General features: G+C 48.1%; 1 non-coding gene across 1 annotated transcript; it reads right to left on the bottom strand.

Annotated features, from left to right (window-relative positions):
- Positions 1–16775: 16775 nt before the first annotated feature.
- Positions 16776–16848, bottom strand: TRNAF-GAA (transfer RNA phenylalanine (anticodon GAA)). The gene has a single exon. It is a non-coding gene; the product is annotated as a tRNA-Phe (tRNA).
- Positions 16849–17032: the final 184 nt, after the last annotated feature.

Raw genomic sequence — 17032 nt, 5'->3', positions numbered from 1 at the left:
ACGAGGACGTATGTGTGTCCGCCCAGGTATGAAGGTCCAAGGTTCGAATCCAAAGCACCACGCAAAGGTTTCTTGAACTCTGGGCTATAAGCTCTCTCCCGGAGGCACTGTGTATGTACACTGGGCCGCTTACGCTAGCTTGCTTATGGCGCCGATGCGCGGGACATTGATTGAAGGTGCAAGCGTTGCGTGCAGACGTGAATCACGAGGGAAATGAGGTCACTCGCTCCATTGTTTGGCCCGCACGACGACGGTAGATGTGGGTCGTTGTTCCTGCCTAGAGCCTCCAGCCCAGAAAATTAAGGGGGCGGGGGGGGGGGGGGGTGTAGCGTCTGCACAGACTTCTTCCCTGCCTGCTGTCGCTGACCCCAGTGCCCTGAATGCAATCACGACGGTCCTCTAAACAGCACTCGCGAAAAATCGAAATCGGCTGCAACTGGTGCATGAAAGCCCCAGCACATGCACAGTCGCGCGCGGAGTGCCTACGCAGCGGCATAGTACTTGTCTGTACGTGTCTGTTTAATACATACACAGCAATTCTGGACAAAAGCTTTTTTTAGCGGGGAACCGTTTATGGAAGCCAATTTTTCATATAATGTAAGATTTCACTACAAAAATCAATATATTCAGATATCACCCGATGGCGGTCCTGTATTTTTTTATTTACGTTTTTGCTATCGTCAAAAGCGCTCCCCATTGGTTTGCTATGGCAGTCTTAACTGTTCGATGCGATCGATGGGAACACTGTAAAAGAGAGCTTTTGCTACATAGCAGAATAATGAATCATTACCTCAAATATTTCCTTGAAAGTGTCTTACAATTTTCCGATTTTCAAAATTTCTGCCCTACAAAGCTGGACTTGGTTTGTGTAGTAGCGCGCTGTTACCAACACGCAGAACCAATCGGCCCCTGTTTTCGCATTGATTCTAGTGCGGAATTTTTTTTAATGAGAAAGTGCATTGCAGAGCATCTATACGCCTGATATTCACAGAACCATATTTGAGTTCGCACTGCATATCTCTCGCGAACAACGCTTCAAGTCCAGGCTAATTAACATTGATAACAATGTGAATAGCCGCTATTGTCTTTTTAAGCGTATGCATGGCCACGAATGGAGGTAATGGTACGGATTATTCATGGTAAGGCCACCATGAGAACTCAATTAGGATCATACGTTATCCGCGTTAATCGATTGAGGTTGGAAGAATAACAGGAAGGAGGAGGAAAATGGGGGGGGGGATCACTTAAGCTCCGCCTTAAGGGTTAAGACGTGATAGCTTTAATAAGTTAATGCCTGTATATGATTCATAGATCCCTGGGAGTTCGCGTGCCACTTCTGGCGCAACTGTTAAACGATGCACCACTGCCCTGCGATGGCATGCAGGTGCTGTCACCGGTGAGGCTTGTGCGAACCACGTTACTCTTTATCTCACTATCAATCAATAATTGGCGTCTACCACGGTGGGCAGTTTGCTCACAATTCGGTTGGCCGGTTGTGATGGCACCACAAATTCACGTGATCTAGGTGTGCTTCTTTGGGGATTTTTCGTGGATTTTTCGCTCACGTGGTCAACGACGCTGACGCCACTTTTTCTTCGACACGGGCTCCTTAACGCTATCGCGATAAAATCGCCAGACTTTCGCCCTCTTGCGGACTCTGAACGAAGTGACATTGATGGCTGTACTCACCTCCGGCGACCCGCCTCCAATCGGCCCCTCTTATCTATAAGCCCATAGCTCTGCCCGCGCATATAGCTAACATAGCTCAGGCGCACACGAATCGCAGTGCTACGCATCCAACGGGCCTTAGTCGTGATATGTCTGCATTCTGGACTTATAGACTGCTAACATCAGACGCATTTCTTAGCCAGAAGCGGCCAATAGGGAATCAACTACCGGTGTTACGCTCATCTCAGACCGTACAGAAACCACAAAAAAGTCCGTTATACATAGAAAGGGAGTGGGAAGAGCGTTAGAGATCAGCAGCAAGGAAGCTCTCAGAGCAGACGCTGGATTAATTTCTTCGGAGACCGTTTGTGAACGAGCGCGCTCCTTACCGTATGAAAAAGCACGTGGTTTTGGTTTTATCTGACGAACTCTTCGCTGCTTCAAACAGTGGAGACTGCATCCAACATATCACTACGATTATCTGTGTACACCATTAATCCAGATAAACATTATTATGAAAAAGGAAAAGAAGGGTGCTTGCAACTCAAGCACACGGAGAAATCCTTGGCTGAATGCGGAAGACGTTTTCCCTTTCGTACTGAAGGTATACCTGTACAGGGTCGCTCGATATGAAAGGGAACAGACGAGCGCGTGGCCGCCATACTTCGCGAAGCGCCGCCGCCAAGAGCCGGAGCGAATGGACGGCATTGGGCGCATGCGCGGAAAGAGGTGCCGGCCAAAACTTACAGCGCATGCGCCTTCGCCGTGGGCTTTCGCCGGCTTTCGGCGGCAGCGCTTCGCGGAGCGCGGCGGCCACGAGTTCGCGCGTTCCCTTTCCTACTGAGCGACCCTGTAGATGTCATACCGAAATCAAACGCGAAAAACGGCGCTTAGGAACCGTACACTCTAAATGGAATGGAGTAAAAAGAGAATAAACTGTCGTCTAGCGCATACCTTTTTATAAAAGGGTGCGCTCTAAACAAAAATGCGCATTTGTGTCTAGCATTTGACCCGCCGCGGTGGCTCAGTGGTTAGGGCGCTCGACTACTGATCCGGAGTTCCCGGGTTCGAACCCAACCACGGCGGCTGCGTTTTTATGGAAGAAAAACGCTAAGGCGCCCGTGTGCTGTGCGATGTCAGTGCACGTTAAAGATCCCCAGGTGGTCGAAATTATTCCGGAGCCCTCCACTACGGCACCTCTTCTTTCTTTCTTCTTTCACTCCCTCCTTTATCCCTTCCCTTACGGCGCGGTTCAGGTGTCCAACGATATATGAGACAGATACTGCGCCATTTACTTTTCCCCAAAAAACCAATTATTATTATTATTATTATTGTTTAGCATTTGTGTTTAGAGTGTACGCGATGGTTCGCCCTTTTACGTAAAAGTTCAGCTGTGTACGAGGAGAAACCAGCGCGATCCATCTTTCTACGTAAACCGCACGTGCACTCACCACCAGCTTGCACGTCAATGGCGCTCATTCCGGTATAACAACGCGCGAGGCAGTTCGCTCTTGTATTTGGTCGTATCTAGTATACGCATTCCTTGCACGTGCCGAGTACGACCTTCCGGTCTTTATGGCTTTTATCCCCCCCCCCCCTTTAAGCATGCATTTCCTGGTTGGTAAGCGTTATCGCATGTTTCATAGATCACCGGAACTCGGATGCGTCGCATGAATGTGAATCCCGCCGGATGTGAAGGCGATGTGTATGTGCCGCGGAAAGCGGGTGCGTGGGGCGCTGTTCGGTGCATTGCCGCTTCTACTCGTCCGCAGATAAGGGCAGTAATTTTCATTCCTGTTGATCATGTGTTCTCTTAATGCCAGGTTATGATATGACAAAACTGGTAATTGTTAGTCGGTTGATTGCCTGCACAGTGTTGAGATAATAATAATTGGTTTTTGGGGAAAGGAAATGGCGCAGTATCTGTCTCATATATCGTTGGACACCTGAACCGCGCCGTAAGGGAAGGGATAAGGGAGGGAGTGAAAGAAGAAAGGAAGAACGGGGTGCCGTAGTGGAGGGCTCCGGAATAATTTCGACCACCTGGGGATCTTTAACGTGCACTGACATCGCACAGCACACGGGCGCCTTAGCGTTTTTCCTCCATAAAAACGCAGCCGCCGCGGTCGGGTTCGAACCCGGGAACTCCGGATCAGTAGTCGAGCACCCTAACCACTGAGCCACCGCGGCGGGTAACACAGTATTAGATGAGCTCAGATTTAGGCGGTGTGTTCCACAATAAGTTGTAATAAGGGAGTAATTACTCACTGGCATCCATCACTAGCGCAGCCATACGGCTACAAAGAATAGCTGTGCAGCTTCCACAGAAACTTAGTAGTTGAAGAAAAAATTGGCAGTGTCTTAGCTCGGCTATGCCAGGATGTACGTAGCGAAAGCCAAGGCATAGCTTGGTTGCAAGTCCAGGTTAGTCTGGCGGTGAGTGGCTGGTAACGCGGTTCGTCACGCGGTTGGTTGCGTGACCAGTCACGTGGTTGGTCACTTTTTTCATTTTCATTTTTTTATTCATATTTTTTATTCATATTTTTTATTCATATTTTTTATTCATAATATTGCCATACAAATTATCATAACACTGACTGAACCCATAGGAAGAGGCTAGTGTGGGGTTCAGAAACAAAATACATAATGGCAATGACACAGCACTTGTGTAGAATGAAAAGCACAAAATCAACGGCGAAAGACCAAAATACCGCATACAGTGAGAAGAAAACAAAATATTGTAACTTGATGCGGTGCCACCACGGTGGGGCTGCGAGCACCGCGAAACTGGGAGTTCGTGGAAAAGGTAGCTTTCGCTACGAAATTTGTCCTGCTCCGGGATTCGAACCCGGTACCACCGCTTCACCGGTGCAGTCGCTCTGCCGATTGAGCGAACGGGGACGTCTGGCATATAGTAGGGCGAGAGCGAATTGGGTGGATGGCAATGCGTATAGTTACTGCTTTTTACCAATCAAATCCACCTTGTGGGATTCCTCCCAACCCGCCGCGGTGGCTCAGTGGTTAGGGCGCTCGACTACTGATCCGGAGTTCCCGGGTTCGAACCCGACCGCGGCGGCTGCGTTTTTATGGAGGAAAAACGCCAAGGCGCCCGTGTGCTGTGCGATGTCAGTGCACGTTAAAGATCCCCAGGTGGTCGAAATTATTCCGGAGCCCTCCACTACGGCACCTATTTGTTCCTTTCTTCTTTCACTCCCTCCTTTATCCCTTCCCTTACGGCGAGGTTCAGGTGTCCAACGATATATGAGACAGATACTGTGCCATTTCCTTTCCCCCAAAAACCGATTATTATTATTATTATTATTCCCTCCCATAATCATTTGACCAACAATAAGTTGTGCGATGCGCTACTAGATGATTCGATGGTGCTCCACGGATTTCATTGTTAAATTGTCAAGAAATTAAGGAAAAGTAACTTTTATTGTTAATATGTCACGAAATTAAGGAAAAGTTTTTATCAGTGGCATCGATGTTATAGCGCGAGTTGTACTCCCCTTACTCTAAAACTACCGTTAATTTTTCGTCATCGTGATAACTTGCGCCTCTAAGATCACGTTGAGCCTAATTATGTGCAGATTCGGAAGCAACCATCAAAATTGCCAGCTAGTGCTTCTGCCACGACGTCACAAGTTGCGTTGCTGGTTACCTAGAAAGTGGGGCAAATATAGAGATTTTTAAAGGCAGTTTACTAGCGAAAAAGAATAACAGCAACAAACTGGTTTGGACACGAAAAAAACGCTGCGAACATGTGAAGTCTCGAAACGCTCCGCTTTCTGGGCACTAGCCGACCGTGTACCCTGCAGAGTCCGCAGTGTAATGCGGGCTTCCCGCGTTAACGTTGCCTGTAAAAACGTGACTTTGTGCTAAGAGGACGTTTGCGCAATTTTGCCAGTAACTGCCACCTGTCTCAGCAGCCAGAGACTATGTATAATTGCTTTGTGTTTTACCGTGAATCCGTGTTGTTTTTTTTTTAGGGGGGGGGGGGGTACATTTTTCAATGGGCTTTCGAAGAGGGCACTGAAATGATGCCCTTTAGATAAAATTTTTGCCTACAATGGAAGCTTTCAAGGTTCCATGTGATCTTTTCTTGCTCATGAGACTATTTAGCCTGTGGAAGAGCCGCATGACAGATCGCCACGCAAAGCCGCCACGTTCATCGAAGTCTCTGTTCAGAGAGCAGTGTGCTATGGGGCGGGGGGCATATCCTACGCAGGACCGACGTCCTGCTGGCTGCCTTTATTCGATGCATGTGTGTCTCCCGGAATTTCGATGTGAGGGCAGAGTGATAGCTGGATGCTGGTGTGATTATGTACGGCGGGTTCGCGGGATGCAGAGTAGAGTTAAGTAAGGCTTGAAGCCTGTCAGTGTTGTACTTCCATGCTAGCGTGTCTCACTCGCCACCCAAGCGTCATGGACTCGATTTCCAACTAATTTCCTCGATTTTCTTTTCAGCGTAATTAATTTACTTTACACCATTACTTGTCATAAACAGATATCAGTCATGCTACAGTCTCGTGATCCCCGTTCAACTCATGTTTTGATCATTTTCATTTGACAGCTCAACATGTAACGTCACGGCCTTCTCGCTCAATAGGGATTAACTAGTAGTAACTAATGAGCCTTACTAGTGTCATGTATATACCATGTAAACTAGGCACACCATGTAGTCCTATAGATGTAACGACGCAACCTGTCGACCAATGGGAATTTCGTGACAGACGGACCCAGGTTTCTGCGGTTAACGGGACACTTAACGATGTCGCATTAATACTTAAGCTCCCACTAAGTGCAGGCCTTTTTTGGCTTTTTCCTCCTGTTAAACTTGGCACCAGCGTAAAAGACGAAGACATAGAAGAGGCACACATGACATTACTCGAAATCCTTTCTAATACATTCGGCCCTGTGTTGTATACCTCTGCCTTCAGCTGTCGTCCTGTGTGCCTCTTCTATGTATTTGACTTCGTGTTGCCACACGCAGCGACAGCTGGAGGCAGATGTATGACACAGGGCTGAATGCATAAGAAATATTTCGAGTGTATGCCCCGCCGCGGTGGCTCAGTGGTTAGGGCGCTCGACTACTGATCCGGAGTTCCCGGGTTCGAACCCGACCGCGGCGGCTGCGTTTTTATGGAGGAAAAACGCTAAGGCGCCTGTGTGCTGTGCGATGTCAGTGCACGTTAAAGATCCCCAGGTGGTCTAAATTATTCCGGAGCCCTCCACTACGGCACCTCTTCTTCCTTTCTTCTTTCACTCCCTCCTTTATCCCTTCCCTTGCGGCGCGGTTCAGGTGTCCAAAGATATATGAGACAGATACTGCGCCATTTCCTTTCCCTCCAAAAACCAATTATTATTATGTCGTTGTTGTTGTTGTTGTTAGCCTATCAAAAGATGGCACATACCCACACTCGGGGATTGGCCAAGAATCGGGTGGCTGTTCACCTGAACGCAGTTAATAAGAGGAAAAGCTCGTGGGAGCGCAACACCGGTGAATTCTTCCTCATGAACAGAAAAGGGATGAGAGTTTTGATTTCAAAATTATAATAATAATAATAAAGAGAGGGATTAAATAATAATGATTAAGTCAAAATGTAATAATTGATAGAAAAGAAAAGTTTGGAAACTTAGCAAGGCAGTCGGTGAGATTCTGTCAGGAAATTTAGTATAATGTCCCGTGTGCCTCTTCTATGTCTTCGTCTTCTACGTTGGTGCAAAGTTTAACATGCTGAATCACCAGCTCGCTGAACTTTTTGCACTAACAGAAGTCCTTTTTCCCTTATCCACTTTGTCACTGCGCTGTACGATAGTGTCCGTTTGTTCGGTAATCATGTTAAAAAAAAATTATCCGGCTGTACATGCGTTGCAGGCTACGTGCGCCTGTAGACGGGCACTTGACAACATAAGGCCTGAGGCCGTAAACCTCTATATGACCAGCAAAAAGAAAGTATTAAAATTTCTACAAACAAACTATACGCTAAAAATAAAAAGATATAAAGTTTCTAAAGGGGATTTTGTAAGGTCATACATCAAATAAATATATTTAGAAAAGAGCTGCCCCTGTTTTCATCATCTGGACTCTAAGCTCCTGCAAAAAAAAAAAAAATATGCTCAAAAGGCGGAAGCTGTCGCGTCCCGCTGAAGCAGCTTTGCTTGACACCCGCCAAGACATGCACATCTGGAGGCGTCCTGTGCACGTGTGCCCCACGGCGCAGCATCCGCCCGTGTAGCGAGCGCTCAGACGCACGCGCCGTCGGCTCTTCAGGTGTCAAGCGATGAATAATAGCGACGAAAAGAGCTGCGCACGTCGTCACTCTTTTCAACGCAAGTTGTCAACGAAGCAAGTCATTTTGCGGTAAATTGTGACTTTTTTTCCGCACCTGGGAACCAGTCCTTCATAACGACATTCCGCATCATATTACTGGCTGTACGCACAGTTGTGAGCAACATTAGAGGGAACGACGTTTGAGCATTCATTTCATGATTGAAAATTACAATAATAATAATAATTGGTTTTGGAGGAAAGGAAATGGCGCAGTATCTGTCTCACATCTCGGCGGACACCTATACCGCGCCGTAAGGAGGTAGTGAAAGAAGAAAGGAAGAGGCGCCGTAGTGGAGGGCTTCGGAAAAATTTCGACCCCCGGGGATCTTTTCCGGGTTCGAACCCGACCGCGGCGGCTGCGTTTTTATGGAGGAAAAACGCTAAGGCGCCCGTGTGCTGTGCGATGTCAGTGCACGTTAAAGATCCCCAGGTGGTCGAAATTATTCCGGAGCCCTCCACTACGGACCTATTTGTTCCTCTCTTCTTTCACTCCCTCCTTTATCCCTTCCCTTACGGCGCGGTTCAGGTGTCCAACGATATATGAGACAGATACTGCGCCATTTCCTTTCCACCAAAAAACCAATTATTATTATTACTGGGGATCTTTAACGTGCACTGACATCGCACTGCACACAGGCGCCTTAGCGTTTCGCCTCCATCGCAACGCAGCCGCCGCGGTCGGGTTCGTACCCGGGAACTCCGGATCAGTAGCCGAGTGCATAACCAGTGAGCCACCGCGGTGGGTAAATCGATGTCAGTTGCATAATTATATGTAGCAAAGAACAGCTTTTTTCTCTTTTCTTACCAGGTTCGCTTTTGGTGAATATCCAAAAGTCATTATCATATATTTAGTAGCGAAATAACCAGAAAATTCGCAGTTTTGTGCCAAAAGTTTGTTCCCTTTCATGTTGATCACGAGTGTGCAGGTGAGAGCAGTAAGAAAAGGAAAAAATCTAAGTTGCACTGATGCACCAACCGCATTTGTTTTTTTTTAGTTCTGCATCAAACGTAAAAGTCATTAACTACAGATGTGCAAATATGCGAGCATTTTGAATATCGAATCGAATATCCGGCTATTCGATTTGTCGAACGAATCAAATAGTGCATGTTCAAACCTATTCAAAACGAATCGAATGTGTTCCCAATTTTTGGAATACTTCTTGAATGGTTGTCGTTGGCACGAATTTCTATTTGTAGACCATATTCAGCATTTGAATGCCGCTACGGTGGAGCAATTTCCGGGAGAATTCGCAAGGCTGACCCCACCAGTAGCTGCAACGACCTCAACCTCTGATAAGGCCGCGGTAGTTTCTTCGACAACTTCCAAAAAGAGCGTCCCCACCAGCACTGCGTACCATTGTGCGGACGTAGCTATACGTGGGTTTGAAGATTCAGCGCAGCGACGCGTTCCGTTGGTGTGGTGGCGCTCATAATCCTGATACATTGCCTCCGAGATCAGACGCAAAAGAAGGGTTCATGCAGGCTCAGCAAACCCCGCCTTGATGCCCGATTTCGGAGGCAATGCCGTCCGTCTCATTTGCTGTGGCGTAGCAAAGGGTAATTTTGCAACACGTATAACTTAATTGTTGGTCATCGATTAATGCAGTAACTTCGTGTTGCGACCGCCTAGTGGAGGTCACTGTTGCGTCTTTTAATTACGTAGTAGACATAGCTATATCTTCGTAAGCTTTAGCCGCTGTGCCCCCGATAGCGCTTCGCTATTTCTCACGATTCTTGTATCGTTCGATTATTCAAAAAAGTAGCAAATGTTTATAAAGATATTCGATTCGTATTAGATTTTATCATTATTCCATTCAATTTTAGCTAAACTATTCGTATTCGATTCAGTAGCACGGCTACACTATTCCAACCCGATTCGGTTTGCAAAAAGTACTATTAGCACCTTCTTAGCATTAATTACTGCGCACGAAAAAAACGGTTTTCGCCTTTCTTTTGCTCGGCTACCTTCTACCGAACATATCTTCTTCGTATACCATTTATTTCTCTTTCACTTTTTATCTTCCAAGATCACCTATCTAGATAACGTAGATAACCTACACCAGGACTACGTCTACCACAGGATAATGGACAAATATGCCTCTACTTAACCCCGTCCTGTGTCAGCTGCGGCCGCCTTGTCTCCACAAACTTCTTAATATCATTCGCCTACCTAACTTGTATATTTTGTTTGTTTGAATTGTAAATAATAACGCGAAGTATACAGCCGGCACTTTTATGCATCGCCTGCGTCATTCGTTTTGCGCGACAAACTGTCACAACGATACCCGGCAAGGTCTGGCATAAAGCCATTGATATGTGAGAAATGCATACTACGAGAGGTGGTAGTAAATTAATCACTCCTGAAGGGTCGTGGCAACGTTTCCGCAGCGAGCAAGTCAAAACTGGCGTGCACTAGGGAGTTAGAAAAATTAGAAGGTAGAGCGGCAATTAAATCTTGAAAGCAGTAAACGCCACGCGACGGCAGTCAAGCGAAGCGCGCAATTTAATGCCGTCAAGGTTTTTCCAGCAGCCGACCGTAACGCACCTCGATGTTTCAAAACACAGTCACGGGGCCACGGCGAAGTGAAACTATAATTGCGTCTCGCACGACCCGCAGGTGTGAAATCTGACTAAACAGAAACAAAAAAAAAATGTTTCAGGTCCGGTTATGCCAGCAGTTCAGCCTCGTGTCTCTGGTTGACTTATGTGCACAACATGATTCAGCACTCTCTATATCCGCTGCGGAGGCTCAATGGTTAGGGCGCTGGGCTACTGATCCGGAGTTCCCGGGTTCGAACCCGACAGCTGCGGCTGCGTTTCGATGTAGGCGAAACGCAAAAGGCGCCCGTGGGCCGTGCGATGTCAGTGCACGTTGAAGATCCCCAAGTGGTCGAAATTATTCCGGAGACGACCACTACATCACCTCTTTCTTAATTTATTCTTTCACTCCCTCCTTATCCCTTCCCTTACGGCGCGGTTCGGGTATCCACCGAGATATGTGAGACAGTTAATATGTCATTTCCTGTCCTAAAAACCCATTACCGATTTCCAATTTCGTTCCTCTCTTCCTGTCCCCTCACCTCTTTCATTTCATTTCTCCATTCTGCCTGCTATCCCTTATTTCCGCTGCCCCAGCTCAGGTGCTTCAGTATCGATGGCAGATGCCGGGGCTAGCAAAAATCATTTCCTTCCTTTTTACTATTATTTTTGGAAGGAAGACGACGAGCATATGCGCTAGCCGCATGGCCATCGCCTGGTGCACGCTCCTGGCTGGACTAGCTGACCTCGGACTGCTGTTGGCCCTGCTCTCGTTAAGAAGCTTCTCCGAATAAATCCCACCTTACATATTAGTAAAAATCACTTAATACTCCTACTACTTCCTCCTGGCGTCTCTCGTTCATCACGTACAAACGATTCAACGAATCACAGACACCCGCCGCGGTGGCTCAGTGGTTAGGGCGCTCGACTACTGATCCGGAGTTCCCGGGTTCGAACCCGACCGCGGCGGCTGCGTTTTTATGGAGGCAAAACGCTAAGGCGCCCGTGTGCTGTGCGATGTCAGTGCACGTTAAAGATCCCCAGGTGGTCGAAATTATGCCGGAGCCCTCCACTACGGCACCTATTCTTCCTTTCTTCTTTCACTCCCTCCCTCATCCCTTCCCTTACGGCGCGGTTCAGGTGTCCAACGATATATGAGACAGATACTGCGCCATTTCCTCCCCCCCCCAAAAAAACCAATTATTATTAATCACAGACACAATATGATGATTCAACACACTCTGTGCCCGCGCGCGCGCCTGTATGCGTGTGTGTGTGCTTGCGTGTCCAATGTCGGTGTCCAACCACAGCTCAGGATCTGAACCCAAATCGCCCATTGAAACAAGCACTTCGGTTTCGCGGAGCAAAAAAGTTGCTCTGGATCGTTGATTCAAGCACGCCACAACCGTAAAGATCATGAAGCTTTACTTAACTGCCACCGGCATCCATCTGTGTCGCTGCATGGCTTACTACTGTTTGAGCGTGCTGCACTAGGCAACTCCCCGCGCTTAGCCGTGCCCCCTGAAGAAATAATGTTTGTTCAGAATAAACCAGAAAAGAAAAAAATTCGAAAAGAAAGAATGCGATAAATTCGCCGTGGTGGCTCAGTGGTTAGGGCGCTCGACTACTGATCCGGAGTTCCCGGGTTCGCACCCGACCGCGGCGGCTGCGTTTTTATGGAGGAAAAACGCTAAGACGCCCATGTGCTGTGCGATGTCAGTGCACGTTAAAGATCCCCAGGTGGTCGAAATTATTCCGGAGCCCTCCACTACGGCACCTGTTTCTTCTTTTCTTCCTTCACTCCCTCCTTTATCTTTTCCCTTACGGCGCGGTTCAGGTGTCCAACGATATATGAGACAGATACTGCGCCATTTCCTTTCCCCAAAAACCAATTATTATTATTCTTATTAAGAATGCGATAATCTGTAAGGAACGGAGTAAATTAAGCAAACAGGAAGGAGCGAAGACTGAAAGGAATACGAGTGCACAAAACCGGCTACTTCCCGGAAGTGGCCCTGATGCCTTACCTCAGGATATCGTCCATGGGTGATGGGAAGCGGAGTAATCGGGACAGCCAGAGGTCATCTTGCTGCTTCTGCTGCCGCACCTGCATGCCTGCAAATGCCCGTTAGCGGCACCACTGCCGCATGTTTTACTATGCGTATACGATAGTATATGCACGATCGCCAAACGTCGTGCTGCGTGTCGGCCTGCTGTAGACCACGCTCGTATCACGGGCGGGCCAGCAGATGTCGGCGGGGTCCGTCCATGCAAGGTCATGCGTGGCCTCAAGGCCCTCGCTTCAGCACACGTAAACACACGCTTATACCTTTGACCCGGACTCTCGTCAGCCAAACTTAGACTGTACAAGGCCGTAGCATGTCTGCGCTAAGGGTGTGATGCTCGCAGCGACACGTGGCGCCTGTAATTTGCGCCGGAAAGGGAGCAATCTTATCTAGAGTTCGCGACAATTTATAGATGCTACTCCTCGCCACGATGCGATGGCGCTTTGCGCGGTTACAGTACAGAGTTGCGTGCTAACGTATGCTCCGCTTCTCCACAGTTGGAACAGTGCAATGCTGGCTTGGCGCCCACTCAATTCAAATGTAAGGGGAAAACAAGTTACTGTTTACGTTACAATGGCTATTCTGCTAAAGAACTCTGGCCGAAACCACACAGAAAGGTTCCGCGTAGAGTCATGCGACTTTCGAAAGGATCTGACGTGTCCGCGTATATACCTTCGTTGCGCAGTATCGTATCCTGTCTCGCTGCAGCGAAGTTTTTTTGTGCTACTCGCGAGCTTACTATCCGAGCTGGTGCGTCAAACGCCTCGGACGGCCCGGAGATAACGATAGAGCTCACGTACGCAGCTATCCTCAACCTCATCAAATGCAGAAACGCAAATATCCCCAGCCACATCCTCTGCTAACACAATATGAAGCGACATGTTGGAGAAGACTCCAAACAGGAGCCTTCCACAACCTTCACATTCTACATAAGATGTATCCGGAGCAGTATAGGGATACATGTCCGTGGTGCGGGGCAACCCCCACGCTGTATCATATCACATGGCAATGCATGCACAATGTAGCTTTCCGAGGTAACAAAGAGCCAAATGCTGAGCAGTGGGAGGACGGGCTAACCAGCAGCCAGCTCAAGGTCCAAAGAGACCTAGTGAGCCACGCATGCCGGATGGCCAGGGACAGTGGTGCCTTGGACTAGGGGCGCCAACCACGCTCAGCCTGGAAGACATCGGCAATCTTCGGGCAAGGAGCAAGACTCCTTTGTTAGAGCAATACAGTTTATTCACTCACTCACTTGTGCTACTCAACATTATTCCTTTCTCTGATACAGCAGTTGCGAGCAGAGCGTCCCCCCCCCCCCCTCGGCCTTTTTTTTTCGCTGTTATGCGCTCTAGTGTTTCCTTTTTTTTATTTTGCACGCAAACTTTTTCCTTCTCTTTTTACACTCAGCACCGATCTTCCGCTAATGTGCGCACTAATTCGCTTCCATTCGCAACTATGCACACTATCGTTCTGATTTATTCGGCAGTTGCGTACACTCGAGTTTCGCTTCCTTTTGCATTCAGTTACAGTCGCTGCGGCCACGTTGCTATCTAGGCGAAACACAAGAGACGCATGTGTCCTATGCGATGTCAGTGTAAGTTAAAGATTCCCCAGGGGGCCAGATGATTCCGGAGCCCTTCACTAGGGCACCTCTTTCGCTCTTTCTTCTTTCACTCCCTCGTTCAATTTAAGAACGCTAGAGGCGCCTGTGTTCTATGCGATGCCAGTGCACGTTAAAGATCCCCATGAGGCCAAATGATTCTGCAGCCCATCCCTAGGGCCTTAGGGCACCCCTTTCTCTCTTTTTTCTTTCATTCTTCCTCCATTTCTTCCCCCAGGGCGTGGTTGAGATGTCCACTGATGAGTGAGATAGTTATGCGCTTTTCCTTTACTCAACCCCCCCCCTCCTCCCCCAAAATGTGCGCACTAGCGTTCTGCCATAAAAACTGTTGCTCCTTGAAATTTTCTCTGAAAAACTCCCGATCGTGCGCCTCCTCGTTGGCAGGAAAACTTTGGTGGCCGCTCCGTGTCTTCAAACACCTGCAGCAAATATGGAGTGAATACTGTTAGTGATTTGTGACTTGCAAACAAAGCTGTGCTTCATAAGGGTGCAGCTCACTTAAACTGTCGTCGCAACGTTCTTCCAGGTTTAAATATGCTTTCGATTTATCCAAAAGAAGCTGTATCCGAACATATAAGATTGAAATAGATTTAGAAGAATAAGAGTAGACTAGGGTGCGTTTGGCAAGTACTGTCACTGTCAGCTCATGAATAGCACCCTCAAGTATCCCTGTAGAGAAGCCTATAAAGGTTAAGTTTGGGCCCGCGAGGCTGCGTGGCTACCCTGGTAACGAGAAGCGCGAGCCATACCCTCTTTCCGCGTATTTTGTAGGGATAGCTACATTACCGTAGCATTTCGAGCCTTCAGCGTGGCGGCACCGCCACCCTGTGGCTGCGCTGCAAGCCCGTGGCTGCGTCGCTGTCACGTGGTGCGGAGCAGCTGCCGGCGGCGCGGCGCCGTGGGTGATCACGTGGTTGGTCACGTGACAGGCCACGTGGTGCGGAGCAGCTGCTGCTGCCGGCGCCACGGCGCGCCGGCGAAACCGAGCTGCGACAGCTATGCGCATGCGCCGTGTCAAGTGGGACGAAGATGAAGGAACGCCCGGAGAAACGGAGCGGCGAAAGACTTACTTTGTAATTCAATTCAGCAAGTTCTACTCGGCCAGCTGTAGCTATCGCGTCACTCCAGGTTTAACCAGAGCTAAACCACCGCCAATTTTTGTAGCGATAGCTATATTACGGTAGCATTTCGAGCTTTACGCGTGGCGGCGCCGCCACGCTGCCACGTGGTAGGTCACGTGGTGCGGAGAAGCTGCCGGCGGCGCAGCGCCCTGCCTGATCACGTGGTTGGTCACGTGACCAAGTTCCACTCGGCCAGCTGTAGCTACAGGTTAAACCAGAGCTAAACCACCGCTAATGTTTTGTTCTACATTTTGTAAAGGCGTTGACTTGTTAGTATTTGCGGAAAGCTGGAAGTCATTAGCGCTGTGTGATGAATGCCACACAAATTTGAACGAATCACGAAGAGCCGGAGACCACATCTGTAGTTTTACCGCATCCCATGCAAGTGGTACGATAGTCGGAAGGAAGGCGCAAAGTGTATAGATCTACGCAGTCCGCAATCGAGCAGTGGAAAGGTAAAATGTAAGGTAGCGTTACGAAACGGGAAGACAGCAGAGTGTGCTTGGAAACGAATAATATACCAGCTGAGCATAAGAAAAGGCGAGGGGCAGGGTATAAAGGAAGGGAAGCTAAGGACAGGTCCTTGCTATTCGAGCAGAATGACATAGAATGTGCGGGAAGTCACGTGTTTTCGCAAGGGCCCCTGGGATTCTTTGGCCGAAGGCTCAGCCAATAGTGGCTTTGTGCGCGACGGCGTCGTATGCTTCGATCATTGTCTGCTGAGACAATGAAACGAGCTGAGACGGAGGCCAATTAGGGGGGGGGGGGGGAGCTGAGCTGTCCGGCTTGAAAAAATGCGACGAAATTACCTCCTCTTAATTATTTATTTCCTCCATAGGGCTCTAGGGCAGGGCACGTAATGCGAAGGCAATATAAATTATTGTCCCTTAGAATAATGGAGAGCATTAGGGGGCGACAGAGTCAAGTGGGGATGAGATTCGGAAGTTTGCGCGGCTGGCTCAGGACAAGATTGATTGAATATCAGTGGAGAAGGCTTTTGTACTGAATGGATGTATTTAAGCTGATGGCTGATAAATGCAACTAAACACGTAAAAAAATCATTATCTGCCTGAAGTTTCAGCGTTATGCGTGTAATATCCAGGTTACTTGAACTAAGAACTTAACAGGCAGAGGCAGAAAGTCACTTTATTGATAAGCCAATGATAATAGTGGAGCAGATCCGTGGCTTGGTCAACCAGGGCTAGTTGTAAAGAGAAAAGATTTGGGCCGGTTGGTTTTCGGCTCGTGTGTCTCTATCAGGGCTATAGCTGATAGTCTTATTGGGATGCATTTACTTTCCCTTAGCATGCTGAAAAATAAAAAGGGCATTAAATATAACTGAAATTGCTGGGGACCGCATTTGAAGGTGACCCCTGACGCTACTTAGATTTTCTTGTCGCATGTGAAGAAAAAAAAAAAACCGATGCCGAAACCCGGGATCGAACCAGGGACCTTTAGATCTTCAGTCTAACGCTCTCCCAACTGAGCTATTTCGGCACGTGGTTTAAGTGTATTAAGAGCAGCATGTAACTTAATCTTCCCAGTTTTTTCATTTTTTTTGCAATAACTTATCTTTGATTTGCCAAGCAGCCTACACATCACCTAATCAGCAGCGATCGTCAAAGTTATGGGAGTATAGATATCTAATTTTGGGCGCGTGTTTCCTTCTTTGTAATGGTGC

Source organism: Amblyomma americanum, chromosome 9 (assembly GCF_052857255.1).
Source record: "Amblyomma americanum isolate KBUSLIRL-KWMA chromosome 9, ASM5285725v1, whole genome shotgun sequence".
Lineage (NCBI taxonomy): Eukaryota > Metazoa > Arthropoda > Arachnida > Ixodida > Ixodidae > Amblyomma > Amblyomma americanum.
This window is presented reverse-complemented; position numbering and strand designations above follow the sequence as displayed.